Source organism: Pezoporus wallicus, unplaced genomic scaffold (assembly GCF_028554395.1).
Source record: "Pezoporus wallicus isolate ANWC-B61680 ecotype Strahan unplaced genomic scaffold, APGP_CSIRO_Pwel_v1 contig_3017, whole genome shotgun sequence".
In the NCBI taxonomy this organism is placed as follows: Eukaryota; Metazoa; Chordata; class Aves; order Psittaciformes; family Psittacidae; genus Pezoporus; species Pezoporus wallicus.
In genome coordinates this window covers 812,405-830,169 of record NW_026638957.1, presented here as the reverse complement: position 1 = coordinate 830,169, position 17,765 = coordinate 812,405, and the positions used below count along the sequence as shown (strand labels likewise).

The window sequence follows — 17,765 nt, the reverse complement described above, 5'->3', positions numbered from 1 at the left end:
TTTAAATTAAAAAGAAAAATGAAATTCAGCTTTAAAACAGTGAATCTTTCTGAAATGGAGCATTAAAAATTTTAAATATTGACATAGAAACTTCAGATATTGCACGTTTTTCCCCATTTTTCAGAATAAATAGTCAATAATTTTTTCTTCAAGATCACTTTCTGTTTAAAAGGGTGTAGAGGATTTCTAAGAAAAGACTGATCAAAACTTTACCGTATACATTCGTGGGCAATGCAGGCTGGAAGACAGAGGAGAGATTCCCCCCCTTTCCTCCTTTAGTGCTATCAGGACCCTCACGGCACCCATAGGGACAACAGCCCTGGTGATCCCCCAGGACCTTCTGGGCACCCATTTTGGGTGAGACTACACTAGACTAGATGGGAAAAAACATAAGGAAGTGGAACAGTATTACTTATGCACAAACTCTATCCTTTGCCCTCAGACACAGAAAATGGGCTTTAGCCTATTTTATTTATTACTGTAATATTAGCCCTAAGCACCTCAGGGACTATTTCTTGCAGACTATTTCTTTTGGGCACTTTGCAGACTAAGTAATACCAAGTGCGTTGAAGTCAGATGACAGTTATTTGGTCTAGATGACTTTCAAGACAACAGTGAAAAACCTTACAGCTTCAAGTCTGAGACCTCTCTTCTGGGACAGAGCACTAGTTAATTAAAAAAAAAAAAAAATACAAAAGAAGAAGCACCTCTTGCTATTTAAGATTCATCAGCATGTGTAGTTTTCCTGACTTCATTTTTGGCATAGAAGTCAGGATGCTCTTCTGTAGTCTCTCATGTAGGCTACAGATTACAGCACGAGGTTGTACTGAAAGTGGAAATCAAAGAGCAGCACAGATCTTTGCTTTGTCATGGACTTTGCCCACCAGGAACACACATGAAGATACATGGGCTTACTATGGGAGAGTGGAAAAAAATGTATTTGTTATTCCACAGCTACTCTGATCAAATGCACTTCCGAAGACTGAGCAATGGCAATGAACTCCTGCTGTCATAATCCCTGGAAAACACTTTCAAGCAAACTGCAGCTTTGCAGGAGCTTCTTTATTAGACACTTAACTGCTTGTAAATATTTTCCTACTGAAACCCCTCCTCTAATGATTGTAATATGAAACAGTTTTTATTTGACAATGCAGAACTGCAGAGAGGCAATGGTTGGCATGAATCTTACTGTACTAATAATGTTTATCAGCAAGTTCTATTGTACTATGATTGTGCACTTTTGAGAATTTATCCCAAGCTGGGTGACATTTGCTACTGTTCTAAGCCTACAGCAATCCATATGATGTGACAGTGTTTGCTTGCCTAACATCTTTAGAGAGGTTTGGCTGCCACTTGTTTCAAGATATGACTGCTGTACTGGGGGGAAAGAGGAGATAAAGGAGAATGTATAAGAGATTTTTATTATTAATTCAGTTCTTCAGCCATGTAAGTAAGAGATCAGAAGTGACAAAAAGTACATTTTCAAATATGTTTCACATGTACTTACTATAAAATCAGCACTTGCTATTGTTTTTTCTGTTTTCCCCTCAATCCTAATCAAACCTTTACAAAATTCTGGCCTTATTCTATGTCAGTCGTCTGGCAGATAGTACTTATAAATAGTGAAAGGCAAAGAACATGAGGTAAAAAGTAGGGGGGTACTCCAACACAAGGCAATATATTCTGGGAATAAATAGAATCTTATGTTCTGATATTGAGATAAGAAGTTGAATTTTTAAGACTTCTCATTGAACATTTTTTCAATAGTAGAAATTTTGATGTTGAGAGTACATTTTTATGGTGCTAATACCAAGAAAAATCCTGACAAATATTCAGTGTTTAACTATAGTGTTTAACTTAAGCATGACATAATTACATTCCTACAGATAGTGAACAGGCATCTTTAGAATTTGAAACAACCTTTGGAATCACTTTGCATAAGACAAGTGAATCAATGGTTCCTCCACTGGTGGCTGCTGAAGGTGTGTTAAATGCTAAAATATAAATGAGGTACATTGGATTATTAGTCCTTACAGTCTTTCCTGGTAGAATAGTAGGCTAATCTGCTTATCCTCTCAGGCTCTCTCTGCACTAATTATGGTAGTAAAACCTGCATTTAAGCACTTGTTTTCATACTACTTTTCCTAATTTCTTTGTTCAATAAAAAATTCAAAATCAAGATTTGCTGCATTGTGATCTATGCTTCACATCAAATTATTTAAGAATACCCTAATTTTCTTTCTGGACTTCAATTAAGAAATATAGAATACTTCACCCACACGTTGTCTTTCATAACAAAGTGTTCATAAAACACTTTGCAAATGCCATTCTGTTGACTTATGTAGTTATCAATCCTGTCTTAATCGTATTTAGGTAAAATTTAATATGGGTATGCTAAGCTGAGGGCTTTCACAATGCTTGTTCTCACTTAGACCTAGTTTAACTGTTTTATGACCTTTAACAGTACCAACTAAGTTTTGATTCTTTAACTCTCTGTTAACTAACTACTTTTATTTCCTAGAAAGGGTGAAGACACACAAGACTTACACTGATTAGCACTTTACTAAAAGTACTAGCTGTTAACAGGTCAAACCACTGTTACAAGGAGCTCTGGAAATGATATTTTAGGATGATTTTTCATTTTACTATAGTGAAATCTATGGTGGAAAGCAGTGAAAAAATAGATTAAAATGCAGTTAAACCTGTAGAAGTGAACCACATTCTTTTTTTCTTACAGCAAATACAGAAATAAAGGTAAATATAGTAATACAGGTCATGCAGGTGAGCTGATTAAAATGAATATCTTCTTCAGTCTCACATGAAGATAATTAAGGAGTTCCAACCTTTACTATCTTTGTGTAAATCACTTTGAGGAAACTAATTTCCTTGACCTTCAAACAAGCTGCCTAACACTTAAAAGGCTAAAGTAGTTATTAAAGCATCTTTGATAAAGGGTAAAAATGATCATGTTCATAGGCTGTTATCTGGTTTCAAAGCTAGGTATGCAACAGTATAGTTTCACAATCAGTTTAAACCAGATTAAGTTGGCAGGGCTGCAGAAAGAAGCAATCCCACTGTTCTTCACCTCTATTTCTCCCTTGTGTCAGCACATGCATTTACCTTCGTTTAAACTAAACAGTTGGGGTTTTGCCATGTTAGTTTTAAGCATGATCAGTTCTCTGACCTGATTCACTGTGTAGCTGTACAAAGCTTCCTCAGGGAGGGGGAAGATGGCAGGGAGATGAAAGGGGAGTGATAGAAACACTTCTCTTGGCATCAGTGCCAGATTCTGCCACTGCAAATTGATTGTGAAGTTATAGCATAAGATGCAATAGGTTGCCTGCCTCTATTGATTACAGATGAGACCTCACTGACTGACCTGGACTATAGGGGAATAGAAACTACCTAAAAATGTCTGCATAGATTAGCTGAAAACACTGGCTTTAAATTTTTATTTATTTCTTTTTCTTTGGCATAAAAATAGGTTTCTTAATTAAAAGGAGAGCATTTTATTTTCTTTTCTTTTTCCTTATTTTTTATATAGAACATGTCCAAGCATGCTGTATACACAAACCGAAAGAGGGTAGTTGTTTAATAGCTATCAAAGAACAAAAACCATTCATTTTCAAAATACTAACAACTAGATACATATTGTACTTTAATTTTAATTGTGCACAAGGGAACTAAATACACAGTTTAAGTCATATAGAAATATGGGAGAACTAGACCCACAACATATCTCACCTACAGTTTCTAAAAAAGGCTTGAGTCGTTTGGGATTTGTATGGATTGATTAAAAAAAAAAAAAGTTAAAAGGGAAAAAGTAATAAACTGTAATAGAAACCATGTTTCTGTTCTGTTGCCAGAAGGGATCATAATATTTTGAGTACTATATACTTCTAAGAATAAAAATTGGGCACAAAAAAGGAGGGGGAGCAAACAGCATGGGAAAGGGAGCAAAACAAACATGCATTTGTTTTTATATCTTACAGTGTTACTGATTTGAAGGGGCTCATTTAATATGACAAATAAATCTTTCATCTTTTAGCCCACAAAACAGTGAAAACTCTCAGACTATTTGCACAGTATTTTTAGGAGAGGAATGGGGAGATGGGAATCTCCTAAAGCCTCCACTTAGTTTGGAAACATTTTAGATTAATTTTCCAGAAATACAGTATGGTGTTGGGAGTTCAATTTGCTTCTTTACCCTCTAAAGACTTTACAGTAAATTTCCTCTGCCTATAACAAATGCCGCTAAGTACAGTAGAGTTCATCCAGTTCCGGGGCAGAATTCCTCCACCATTTAAGCAACTGATGGCCAAGTTATGCAGGAGACTCTGCCTTCAGCAGTCTTTTATGTTGCTGCAGTTCCTTAGTATTTGTAGTGGGTAACTTAGCTACAATTTAAAGACTACATCTGCTATGAGAAAGACTGGTCCCATGGATGGAATTATGTTTTCCATGGAAATTTGCCGTCAACATGCCAGAACACTAGTGAAATTCATAGTCTGCCACACAAGAAAAACTCAAGAAACTTTCTAAGGTTGACCTTCACTCATATCTTAAACAAAATCTGTCTGGAAGCAATTGATAAAGCCAGGCACTGAGTCTGATCAGCAGAAAGGTACTGAAAAATGTAACAATACAGATAGCACTGTTCTGTTTTAGATTTTAACTTAATTTTTAGATAATCCTAAAGCATGAACTTCAGGCAGTAGACAAATATGAGATTGGTTGAATTAGCTTGGATAGGATCTGAATTGTCTTTTTAGTCCATTTGTTCTGTGCTACAATAGGTCCTTTCCTGGTTATAGGTATGAACACTATTCATGGCCTCTGAAACATTCCACTCCCAAGCAATATCACCAGTTCAGTCTAGTCAAGAATTCAAGAATTCTTTCAGGGAAATATTTTCTTCAAACCATGTTTTGGAAATTTGATTATCAGGGAATGATGGTCCTGGCTGAGTGTTTAGTTTTGAAGTTATGATGAGGGGAAGCCAAAATCCCAGATTTGAACCAGATTCTTCTAACTTCACCTCTCAATGGAGAAAACAGTCCCCATGTATCCAAATTATAGTAATATCAATGATTATAATCTGCTTGATTTCAACTGGGTTTAATTATGACTAGGTTTAGAATTTAGGTTTTCATCTTTCATGAGATTTCTGATTGTATTTAAGCAAAGACTTCCCCAATTAATTGTAATGGGAAAATAGCTGTTGTCTGAATAAGAAAATTATTTTTCTGTATTCTTAACAGATTGTCCCATACCTTTCTTAATATTAAAGTCCACTTTCTTTTGTCTCAAATATGAGAGCTTATAAGTACACAACTGAGAAGTAGTCACTCTACTTAAGGTCTTCCTGTAATCTCCTTGCAATCTATTTGTCTAGACTACAGTCTACATGTGCATTCCATTCTACTTTTCATTGAAGCCTTGATGCCCTCATTTTAAAATACACAGAAATATTTGGGGTTTTGTCCCAATTAAAAACTGAATATGTCTAACCTGACTATATTGAACAAAAAAAGAAAAGAAGTTGAGCATGGTTTTTGAATCAAAATTAGTTAACTAGCTTGACTTAGTTAACTAGCTTGACCAAGTTAACTAACTTGAATATTTGGCTGGTGAAAGAAACCGAGGGACAAAATTAAGTGACAAAACTTGAAAAAAATAAAAAGTTAATATATTCAAAAAAATCAGCACCCAGGTGGCAGAAGCTGAGATGGTGAAGAAGGTCATGTCACATCTTTAAGATGAAAAACTAAAGAAGAAAAAAATAAAAAGGGTGTGGGAATTTCCTAGATGATAATTCAAAGGCAAAAACATCAAACATAAAATGAATGGATATAATCAAGGAAAATAAATAAAAAGCTTGAGTCAAGTGGAAATAGTGCCCTGAAATTAGACCCATATGTGACAAAAGGATGGAATAATTGCAAGCTAAAGAAGCACTTCTTTTTACAAGATACTAGATATATGGGAAACTGAGTCTTGTTCCTGAAAAAAAAAAAAAAAAAAGGTGGAGTGCAACAGAAGGATGAGAAAGGGCAAACAAATAAATCAAAGGGCAAAACTTCGCATTTTTGGGTCAATTAGTGTCAACACATAGTGTTGCATTGTAATGGAATAGAACAGCACACTTGTCACTGCCATACGCAACCAGTTTATCAGCATCAAAGAGTAAAATATTCAAAGGCACACAGCCTGGATATAGACACAGACAAAGCCAAAAGCCAGCAACAACAGAATTATGGACAGGAAAAACACATTTAGATCTTTTCAGTATACATTCCACTTCTTCTTTGTGCCAATAACAGGGATAGCATGCGGAGAAGAGGAGCTTCTCAAACTTGGGTGGTATGTGGCTTTTTGCAAATAGCATGTTTTCACGCTACCCAATGTTTTCATTCCTACCCAGTAAGCAGGACAGCTGAAGAATCATTTGGAATATGTAAGTGGCCAAAAGATGGGTGAATGTGGAATACTGAAGGGGAACGAAGATAAACAAATTTAATAATTACAAATAAGCATATAAGAAAGAACCTTGTTCAAGTAAGCAAAAACCTGGAACTACAAATAACAAACAAAAACCATGGAACTCATCAGATTTTTCCCACTGATACTAGATGTCATCAGTATTTAGCTCAGAAAGGTTCCCTTTTCCATAGGAGACAAAGTTAAAAAGATTTTTAGACAGCTGACCTAGATAAAAGCAAGGAAAGTGCCATGGCAGAATAGGAATGGACAAGTACAAGATTAAGTGGCTTGATTAGACATAGATATTATAACACAAATACAGAACAAATAACAACGAGTAATTCTCAGGGTTTTTTAAAAGACAGCTCATAAAAGTACAGACAGTTAAAAACTATGAAAGTGCTATATTATGCACATAAATGGCATTCACAGTCCACAGGACAGAAAGCAGAAAGAGGTGTTAAAACAGGCAAAGAAGCATACTGAGAGTTCAGATAGACATCTTGAAAGGAGCGATGTCAGAAACAACAAAAATATGTCAGGCCTGGTTTGTTTTCCTTCTCCAACGTGATGGTAAAATGAAAAGCTTACATTTTCACGGAGTGGACAGATCAATAAGATGATGTTAAGATGATAATGTCATTTAAAAAATCTTTATTGCATTTTCCAGTTCTAAATGTGTTCTGCTTCTGCTTTATAGGAAGTACAAAAATTATGTAAATGAATGGTTGAAACTAAATGGTTGGATGACAGAAGGGGTTTAGAAGAAAAGGCACCACTCACATTTGTATAATTTCTTTATCTCTGCCCAGATACTTAGTGCCTGGTTTTGGTAAACCATGAGAAGTTATCTGGGAGCTTTGACTCAGTTCATTAGCAGGCTTACTGCAGCCAAGAAGTCAATAAAGCACAGAGCAAATTATCTTTTCCAGAGGCAGAAGGGGGACAGGCATGTGAAAATGAACTAATACACCACTAGAAAAAATCACACTATCACTACTCTAAGATCATGCCTACACTGTTCATCAATGTAATAATGATGTATCAGTGTATTTATCAGAACAAAATGTAAGCAATAAAGACTTGTCAAGAGCCCCCTATATAATTTCAACCTTTGGGCTGAGCTGGGGCAACAGCAATGACAATGCAAGTTCTAACCTACTGCATTTGAGCCCAGCATGTATTTTTTGTGTCTGTTCTATGCAGTAAGAAGTTGGTACATACATACTTCTGACATGCAGTAAGCATTTCCCAGTTCACAGGTGAAGAAACAAGACTTGATCTTCCTTATATCTAACCTGAACTTCCCCTGTTTAAGTTTAAACCCATTATTTCTTGTCACTGGTGAAGAGTCCCTCTCCAGCATCTTTGTAGCCCCCCTTCAGGTACTGGAAGGCTGCTATGAGGTCTCCATGCAGCCTTCTCTTCTCCAGGCTGAACAGCCCCAACTTTCTCAGCTTGTCTTCATATGGAAGGCGCTCCAGTCCCCTGATTGTCCCCGTGGCCCTCCTCTGGACTTGCTCCAACAGCTCCATGTCCTTATGTTGAGGACACCGGGACTTCAGTATGTTCCATATATTCTTGACCTTTTACAATAGCAGCAAAGCAGACACTTGTTGCAAAATATTTAATATATAAAAATATTTAATATATAAAAATATTTAATATATATAAAATATTTAATTTATAAAATATTTGTTATACATATTTCTTGATGAATTGGTCATGCTTTGTTTCAAGTCTTCTTGTGCCTTGAAACACATTTTTCTGGTCATGACTGTTTGTAATTTAAAATCACTGGACGGTCATACTTGAAAGCTTTAGCACATTTTTAATTCTTAATATTAAAGCCATGGGGGGGGAAAGACATTTAAGTATAATTTTCAATACCTACCTATTTATTTTTATAGTATTAAGCTAAGCATGCAATATTTTACACATACCATTTTTTTCATTTAAGCAAACCTTAAAGATTACCTTGACTTTCAAGTACAGTTTAGTGATTACCACCCATGCCATACTCAAAGTGAAAAAGCATTCCATAGGTCTTCCTCATCCAGAACCATAAAGACTACAAAGAAAGTAAGAACATTTGCCTGGCAAAGCTGCTGGTGATGCACAGGGTAGGACTGACATTTACCTTGGTTTTGAGCAGGTGATGTGCATGTCTTCACAGTGGCAGCAGAAAAGCTTTCAAGTTAGAGATGAACTATGCAGTAAATATGAAATAAGCAGTAAATATGAAATAAGAAAAAAACTCCTCTGGAATACTTTCATGACCATAAATATGTTTCATATTATGTAAGGCTAAATTCCCCTACGTCAGTATTATACACTTAGAACTCACATAATTCCACAGAGTGACACAAAACTGAGGTGCTTTATTTAAACTTGTGCCAAAATCTTCCAAGTTTGACTTCTGCACATTACAGTTCACACAGCTGTATTTTAACATTAACCTGCAAAACTAGAGCACAGACACAGATATAAATGCAAAAATAAGAGTGCTCCTAGCTCTAGCAGAAACACCGTGAACTATATAGACAACAGACAAACGGCTTGAAAAGCAGGCAGGGCTGTTGAACACTTTCATGCTAGGTAGCTTAGCTGTTTTGTTTTGTTTTGAGTTTTTCCTGACATATAGTTCTCTGATTAGTGCATCACCTCAATTGTACAATTCTTCCATGTTATTTTCCAGGACACTGTTATTTGGGGTATTTACTGGAAGTATGGAAAGCCATGTTTCATCACCCTGCCTCTAACATTACCTAACATGTGACTAGAATTAATGGTGCACAACTTGATGGCTTTTTTAGAATTTATCAGAAATTATGGGCTCTAATTACTTGTAGACAATGTGCATGTTTGACAAGTGCACAGAAACCAAACAGCAACAAACTCCTAAAGAAAGTTTTATTTCACTTTACCTAGAGAGACTTTCCCTCATTTTACATAATTTCTCTGTTCAGAGTTATTAGTATTTTAACACATTATTCAATCCCACTTGGAGATTTTAATCATACATAATAATATTCTGTGCATCTTTTTAATCTCAGTATAGTTTATAGTAGAAATTTGATAACTAGAAAATTCTGTTAGTGCTTTATGAGGGCTGAAGGTTTTTCACAGCTATTTGCAGCTACTTGGAATTCCAGTGATTTAAAGCTACATATGACATAAAGCTACATAAGCATCTGATTGTCTCAACCGTTGAACCTCAGTGACATTTCAAATCAGCAGTTTTGTATGCCTAAATGAAAACTGCTTTTTCCTGAACTTTCTTCCTGACAATTGATGTATTTATCCTCACAGTTTCCTCTGAGACTGGTGAATGCTATACTTTCCCATTTTACTGATGAGGAAACACAGCATAAAGATCAAATATCTTGTCCAAGATCAGACAGTCTATGGCAAAACTATGAATTCCAAATCCCAGGACACCACTATAGTAGTTATCGGACCACTCTTCAATTTTCACAGAACTACCCCCACTGTCAAATCTCAGCTTTAAACTTGTTGACTTTTGAAATCACTTGTTGTTTGAAAATGACAATGTGTGAAATGCCTTGCAATATTGGGAAAATTGGACGTTACTCAATTTTCATCAACGTGAAATGAAAGTCCTGAAATATGAAAATGACAGCATTTCCCTCTAGTGGCTTTCCAATATTTCGTAGTGTCAGTAACACAAAAATTTTTCCTTTAGGTTTTCACTTTCAGACTATTCTTACCATACAGTTTCATTTCTCTCACTGACTCAATTTTCTTTCCAAATAAATCTTACTTCTTGCACTCTTACTTCACACAAAAGAGAAGAAAAAAAGAGAAAGATGGAAGAAAAATTTTATCCGTTGTTTTTAAATTCTAACTCATTTGAGCAAATTCATTCCCATCTCTCATACAGTAAAAAAAAAAAAAAAAATCCACAAAAAAATCCCCCCCCCCCCAAAAAAAAACTCACCCCCAGAAAACAAATCAAAACACTCAAAGTGTTTTTTCCATTCCTCTTCTACCACTATACAAAGGCATTTGCTCATCCTTAAAGCATCCTAACTTTCAGGAAAAAAAAAAATCACTGTAAGTAATTAACAAGACCAGTCTTCTTCAGGTACCTAAAGTTGTAAAAACTAACAAAAAAAAAGAAGAATAACAATCCATATGTCTTCATAATTTAGGTTTCATCTTTTGCTTTATGAATTAAAAATATACCAGTGAAAATGCAAAGGTTTTCATTTCTAAGACGTGTATAAGATAAAATAGAGTTGGGGATTTTTTATGGGTAATGCAAAAGGCAAAAAGGGTTTTACAAATAGATGATACTGAAAGCTTGGTTGCTAGCTGTTGCTGAGGTTTTGGTTGCTTTTTCTTTTTTCTTTTCTTTTTTTTTTTAATATTAGTGTTATTTAAAACTTTCGAAAGACTCCAAAACGGATTGCTTTTCTAGCAACATGAAATTGCTAATCATCAACAGATCAAGCTGATAACAACTAATTCTTCCCAGGAACGTCATCCACCTTGATTACTGTTAAATCAACAGATTTATAACACAACAGATTTCCCTCTGAATCCATAACACTGTCTTCTGTGCAGAACAACCACCGACTAATGCTTTTTTCCTTTTATTTTTCACTACAGAGAGGAGAGCTGGACTGGTTTAACAATAACATGATGACTCAAAGAACTCTGCATACCAGTCTGTTGTAATGTAAGTATTTCTTCTTCATGTGACTTTTCCTCTATGGAGTGTGCTCTTAGAGATAAAAGTGCTTTATTATGGCAATGAGCTTGGTTAGGTTTAGGAATCAGTCTGATAGGTTTGACAGGAGTATCAGTATCTTCAGAAGCATAAAATAAAGTCCATTTTCTATTTTTTTTCTAGAAGCCTGTAAGTAATTACAGCAACTGTGTATTAGCCTTTACTAATACCTTTTCGACAGAGACCACACACATATTAGACACATTGCGGAGAATGTAGGGAAATGGGATTTCATCCTGTTTAGAGTCTATGTATCTTTCCACTTTGGCTTTTAAATTTACAAAGTGGAGGAAGAAATGAATCAATGACAGAACCAAAGACAGGAAATGATTCCACAAGGAATATCCACACGAATCATCTGATAATGCCCATTCATATTCAAACTTAGCTGACTGGTGGGATGATAATCTGGCAGTATTTTAATGTTATTTCTTAATACTTTCAGTATGAAGTTTAACCATGCTAAGTGCAAGGTCCTACACCTGGGTCAGAGCAATCCCAGGCACAGCTACAGGTTGGGCAGAGAAGAGATTCAGAGCAGCCCTGTGGAGAAGGACTTGGGGGTGCTGGTCAATGAGAAAATGAACATGAGCCAGCAGGGTGCACTGGCAGTCCAGAAAGCCAGCCGTATCCTGGGCTGCATCAAAAGGAGTGTGACCAGCAGGAGGAGCTAAATGATCTTAAGGTCTTTTCCAACCCTAACTATTCTATAGTTCTATGGTTCTGTGGATGTCATGTAACCCTCAAGGTGACTCAGAAAAGTCAGGAACAGAGATCAAGTTAATAACTGCTATTGGTATAGCATAGAGGACAATCTCAACGGTTTACTGTTCAACAAGTACAAGTAATTTGTCCATAGCTCCCTGTACAATGCAATACAAAGTGGTGACCAAAGATGGTTTAAATCAGACTTCATTCAAAAAGGCACCTAGCAAATGACTGAAATCAGTCATACTCATTACAAATCAAAGTATCATAGAATGTTTATGGAAAGCACTGTTTTAAAGATAACAAGGTAGATTTCTGTGCTTTGCCTTTTTTATAAACACTAAGATGTTATGGATAATGACAACTACATTATTTTAATGAGCAACTCCCTAGAGTTACTTGAACATTCTCTTGCAAAAACAGCTCTAATTTTGATTAAGACAAAGCTGTTATTCTCAATGGCCTAAAACATTTAAGGTTATATGACAGAAAAACTTGGAACCGTCATTAATTCTGACATTTGATTGTATTCAAATTTATTTCTTACTTTCTAGCCTTGAATGATTTATATATTTTTTCTCATATCTAAAGGGAGAATACGTAATTATTTTTGAGACTCTGGTATTTCAATTAGCCCTTGGTGATAGTTTCAAATTTACATAGGTGTTTGTTCATTTTCAGAGAATTTGTTCCTACTTAAAAAAAAATGGAGGAGGACAGGATGAGATGAGGATGTCTGCAGCTGCTGCAGCCTCCTGTTGTCTTGTTTGACAAGATCTTACCAGAGTGGATGGCAAATAAGCTATTGCAGAGATGGATATTAGTACAAAAAACAGAGAAGAAAAAAATCTCATACTGTGACAGATCAAAGATCAAGAATATAGATTTGAAACAAGAATAACCTTTAAAAAAATCTGTGCCAGCCTGTTTCTCAATGAAAGATAGAAAAAAAAGAAAGACATCACACACACTGGGCCTGAAATACACAATGGGCCTGACATCACACACTTGGCCTGATAAAGAAAGTAAATATAAAGCGAAAATCGCCTTTAAAAAGTTATGTGGATCAAGACAGTCTGGTCCTTACAAAGCCTAAGAAACCTACAGATTTTTTCTTTTCTTTTTCCCTTTTTCTTTTTCAAGCCAAATGAAAACAAAATTTGAAGATGTTAATGAAATAAGTCTGGAGAATATTCAAGCTGCTAAAGGGACTGGTAAATGTAAGTATAAGTAGAACAAAGTTTCATGGCTCTTGCCACATGTCACTGAGAGACTGGTGGTGCAATCCATACTTAAACACCAAGAAGCTATACAAGATGAAAAGCACTGCCTGCATATATATGTCCTCCTTCTTCTCAAAATCCTTTGTGGACAATGGCTAATTGCATAATAAAAAAATCGGAAGAATTTGTAATACATGAAGTCATGCTGTCAATAGTTAAGAAAGTGGAAAGTATTTTGAAGATTCCTAGGGGTAGGATGACACTAACAAGCTGGTTGCAATTTCTACTAAATGCTATTAGAGAACACAGGTAATGCTAAGCATCAAAGCAGTTTCTGACCAGAAGAGCTATCTTTCTTAACGGCGCACTCTCTTAGCAATTAAAATACATTTTCTGATATTTATTCTATTTTCTGGATAACATAGTTGAAAATTATGGGGAATTTTCAACAAGCTTCTGCTAGACGGATATCATTGTTTCCATAGCCAAATTTTATATGTATTGGATCTTTTTAGTGATCTTCAGCATGGGTACCAGCATCTGTACATATATGAGGAATAAATTCTTTCTTACACCTAGCCTTCTAGAGAAAGTTGTATCTACTAAAGTCTTCTGAATGACCTATATTTTATTCTGGTATAACTTTGAAACATTTAGTTAACATCAGTTGAACTTACCATTTTTATTCTCAAGAACTAAAGGGCCAACTTCTAAAAGACATGCAAATAAACACAAATCTTTGTAAGAGAAGATTAAATATGTGCTTAGTGTTCCTTTTGGGAGGTTTATCTTCATGTCATAAAATAAGCCTATTCTACCTCATTTTATCAAGTTCTTCTGGGTCAAGGCTTGTATTGCATCAGAAAACAACATGATGAAGAAGGGGGAGAGAAACAAAGATGAAATAAAGTTTTCATAACAAATGTCCTTGATGCATTTATGCATTTATGCAAGTGAATAAATGAAATATTCACAAACTGGCAATGCATGAGCACTTTCGGAAGAGAGATGACTTTATAAGTAATTTGTTGCACTACACTTTCTGATTCCAGAAAGGCTACTTTCTTAAGATCTGTAGCTTGGTCTTCATTTCATTCTATACTGGAGTAGTAATTATTATTTTTTTTTATCATTATTATTATCTTTTTAATAACAGGGAAAATAGTATCTACAACTATGCATATCTGTATTAGAGCACAGAGAAGTATAAATCTTTGCACGCACTGTACATGTATCTCAGGGCAACTAAATATGGAAAAATGCATTAACATCTGGAAGATGTTTTTGCCAGAAATGTTGAATATTAATTAAGGTATTACAAAAATACAGTACAGAAGGTTATGAAGGGATAGCCATTTAATCTTGCTATTTAGTTATTCGTCATCTTGATCCTTCTTTAAATGAGGTCTGAGGATTTGTGAGAACTGTGGCAGTTGAGGAGCCATGCTGCAGAAGCTTACAGGAACTGAAGCTCCTGTACTTTTGCTGCAATCAGAGAGCCCAGGTTAAAGACCTCAAAAGAACAAAAAAAGAATCACTTCTGCACTCTCAATAATGTGGGCCTGACAGCAATGACAGCAGGCAACTGCCTGTGCCTGTTTGAAATGAAGTAATAGGTTTATAATTACCTTAGAAAAAGTCTAAACAGAAACAAAGAAATGTAAATATTCCAACAACAGGAGGAATGCTGCATTCTTTCTTGTTGTTTGTTTACAAGTAATCCTGATTCATGCTTCAAATGCTCATTTTCTGTCTTCAACTCTGAAATGTGTTGAATATTTACTGGGCCTCCCCATCTGTAAATTTGTATTATTTTGAAATACTTTCATTCACTGTTTCTGTTCATGTTGTAATTTGGTTAGAACCACTGACTGAACTCATTCAAATTCTGTTTTTTCAAGAAAGTGATGCAGTTCTAAAACACTCCCAGAACGTGCAATAGGTTGATTTTTCTAGTATCTGAAAAACAAGCATTCAAGGAAAACAAAAACATTTTATAGGAACCTAAACGATTCATCAATTCCTTTGTCATTCAAAAAAAAAAAAAAAAAAGAGAAAAAAATAACAAGAGAATAAAAATGTAGATGGGGGGGGGGAAGGGGAGGGAGAGAGAGAGGAGAAATGAGGGAAACACAATTGAGACAAAAGCTAGTGATTGTCTATTTAAGAGTAAATTTATGCATGCCCAAACACACACACACACAAACATGAAAGATTTGAGGGAAATAGAACAAAATTTTGTTGTTTTTTTTTAGTATTGGCTATTTCATGAATAAAAAAATAATTCCACACAAATGCATTAAAAAAAAAAAAAGCCTAAGGAAAGAAAGAAAGCATGAGCAACCCTTTGCTTTGGCCTAATGAATTGGATTTAGCTGCTCCAGAAGAAAGTTTCTTTTTTTCTTTCTCCTGGATAGAAGCAAATGTCAGAGGGTGTGGTGTGTTGGTTTAGCAAAATGCAGCTGAGGAGTGGTTATGGAGCTTTATTGTCCTGCAATTGGTTCAAAAAAGAAAGAGAAAAGAAAAAAAGAAAAGAAAAAAGAAAAAAGAAAAGAAAAGAAAAGAAAAGAAAAGAAAAGAAAAGAAAAGAAAAGAAAAGAAAAGAAAAGAAAAGAAAAGAAAAGAAAAGAAAAGAAAAAAAAGAAAAGAAAAGAAAAGAAAAGAAAAGAAAAGAAAAGAAAAGAAAAGAGAAAAGAAAAGAAGGAGCTCTCAGTTCTCATGAGGATTTCCAATTGTTAAGCAGTCAAAAAAAAAAAAAAAAAAGAGCTTGGTATTTGCTTTTCATGCCTGTATTGTTGGGAGCTTCTGCTTCATCATTCTTAGTGTAATGCCAATGGCTAAAGAGCAGCATAAGCACTGCTGTACATGCAGCAAGCAGACCATAAACTATGAATATGAATGTGAGAGCCAAGTTGATTCCACTATTAGCTCATTGACTTTAAATTATTTGAGAGCCCACTACATTTCAAAATGATTCATTTAAATTGTGATAGATTGCATCAGTTTATATCCAGGGAAGAAATAAAGAGGAAGCCTACGTTCACCTCTCAATAATGCAGCCTCTCCCAATATTGTGCCTCAGTGATAATAGGAATACTATCCCTTATGGCTTTTTGATACTTAAAGACCATTAAAGCTCTACAGCATGCTATGCACTGGTAAACATTATTATTTGACTGATGAGTCCACGTTTTTTGACAATTGACTGTAGTACTATGAAATCAGGTAATACAGAGTTCAGGCACTATAGGTCTGCACTTAACTGCAGTTTATTATATTCTAGGAGTGATCCAATGGGGTTGAAAAGATATGACATAATTCAAGTGCTCCCTTTCAGCACACAGTCACTGCTATAAACAGCCACTTTTTGCAGAGGTGAAAAAGTGAGTTCGGAAGAGACCTCTGGAGGTCAGGTTGTCAGACCTCCTGCTCACAGCAGTGCTAGCTTCAAATTTAGACCAGCTTGCTCAGGTTGTTCTCTAGCCAGTTTGAGGATCTCCAAGGAGGAAGATTTTGTAATTTCTCTGGACTACCATTTCCAGTGCTTGACCACTCTCATTGTGAAGATGAGGTTATCTAACTAAAGGCTAATCAAATTAAACAGAAATACTGAGTAAGGGTCAGAGGAACAATGACAGGGTGGGAATAACCCCTGGGTCTTCCATCCCAGCAAAGCCAGCTTTATCTGTCTGGGAAGGAGAAATCCTCTCTCTCAACAAGTACAACAGATTTGGCTACATGTACATTTCCATTACAGTAACTAGTGGCAGTTTCCTCTTGCCAGAGGTATACAGTTTTTCCACATCTGCAGGTGGAGAAAGAGTTTTCTGCTGTCCAGAATTACCATCTTTTAGCTTCCACCATTGAGGAAATCCTCCTACTGTGGGAGATGGAGATTGGATTCCTCCTCTTCAGCCCTCCTCCATCCCTGGAGTAGTTGCAAAAACTGTTTTGATCTCCCATTCATTCTCCTATGTTATGTGGTGTATTCTCTGCACCCTGCATTCTTCACCCGGTAACACTCATGCAACCAGAGCACACACCTACCACTGAGGAGGCTGTCATTGCTGACAGCTATAGCCTCAGGCAAGAGGTATGAAATAAAATTGCTGCTGAACAGTCATATAGTTAGTGCTTAACTAGGCTTCCCTCCCACTGATGTAACCTTCTAACCCCTAGGAAGTTTTTGCTTTTTTCTCCCAAGTACATTAGGAGGCACCATATGTACGGTACTTTATAGGACACTGTAGTAGTATAAATGAACCATTAAACTCAGAGCAAGGAGATATCCTCTGCCTTTTCATTTTCAAAACACAAACACAGGGAGTGAATATTTCCCTTCCACACATGCAGGCTTCTAGCAACTGGATTTTAGTGTGTACAGCATGTACCCCTCTGGCTGTTCTTAGATCTGAAATTCAAGGTGTGACTGCTCTAAGCATGTATTTTTGAATGCAGGTAATTGCCACCTCTAACACTGATACATGACACCACCATAATTTAAAAATATGGTGGAGAGTAAGTAAAGAATCTCTGGATGATCATCAGCCAGCTTACTTTAACATTTGGATGATGAGTCTTTGAGTGTGTTTCCC

At 35.8% G+C, this 17,765-nt stretch overlaps 1 long non-coding RNA gene across 1 annotated transcript in view; it reads left to right on the top strand.

The window, feature by feature from the left end:
• The window catches only part of LOC130601381 (uncharacterized), a 32,971-nt gene extending 19,800 nt beyond the window's left edge, over nt 1–13,171 (top strand). Inside the window, exons 2-4 of the long non-coding RNA XR_008972654.1 lie at nt 8,529–8,638; nt 11,119–11,188; nt 13,091–13,171. This is a non-coding gene — a long non-coding RNA (uncharacterized LOC130601381). The remainder of the gene's footprint in view (nt 1–8,528; nt 8,639–11,118; nt 11,189–13,090) is intronic.
• The last annotated feature ends 4,594 nt before the right edge of the window (nt 13,172–17,765 follow it).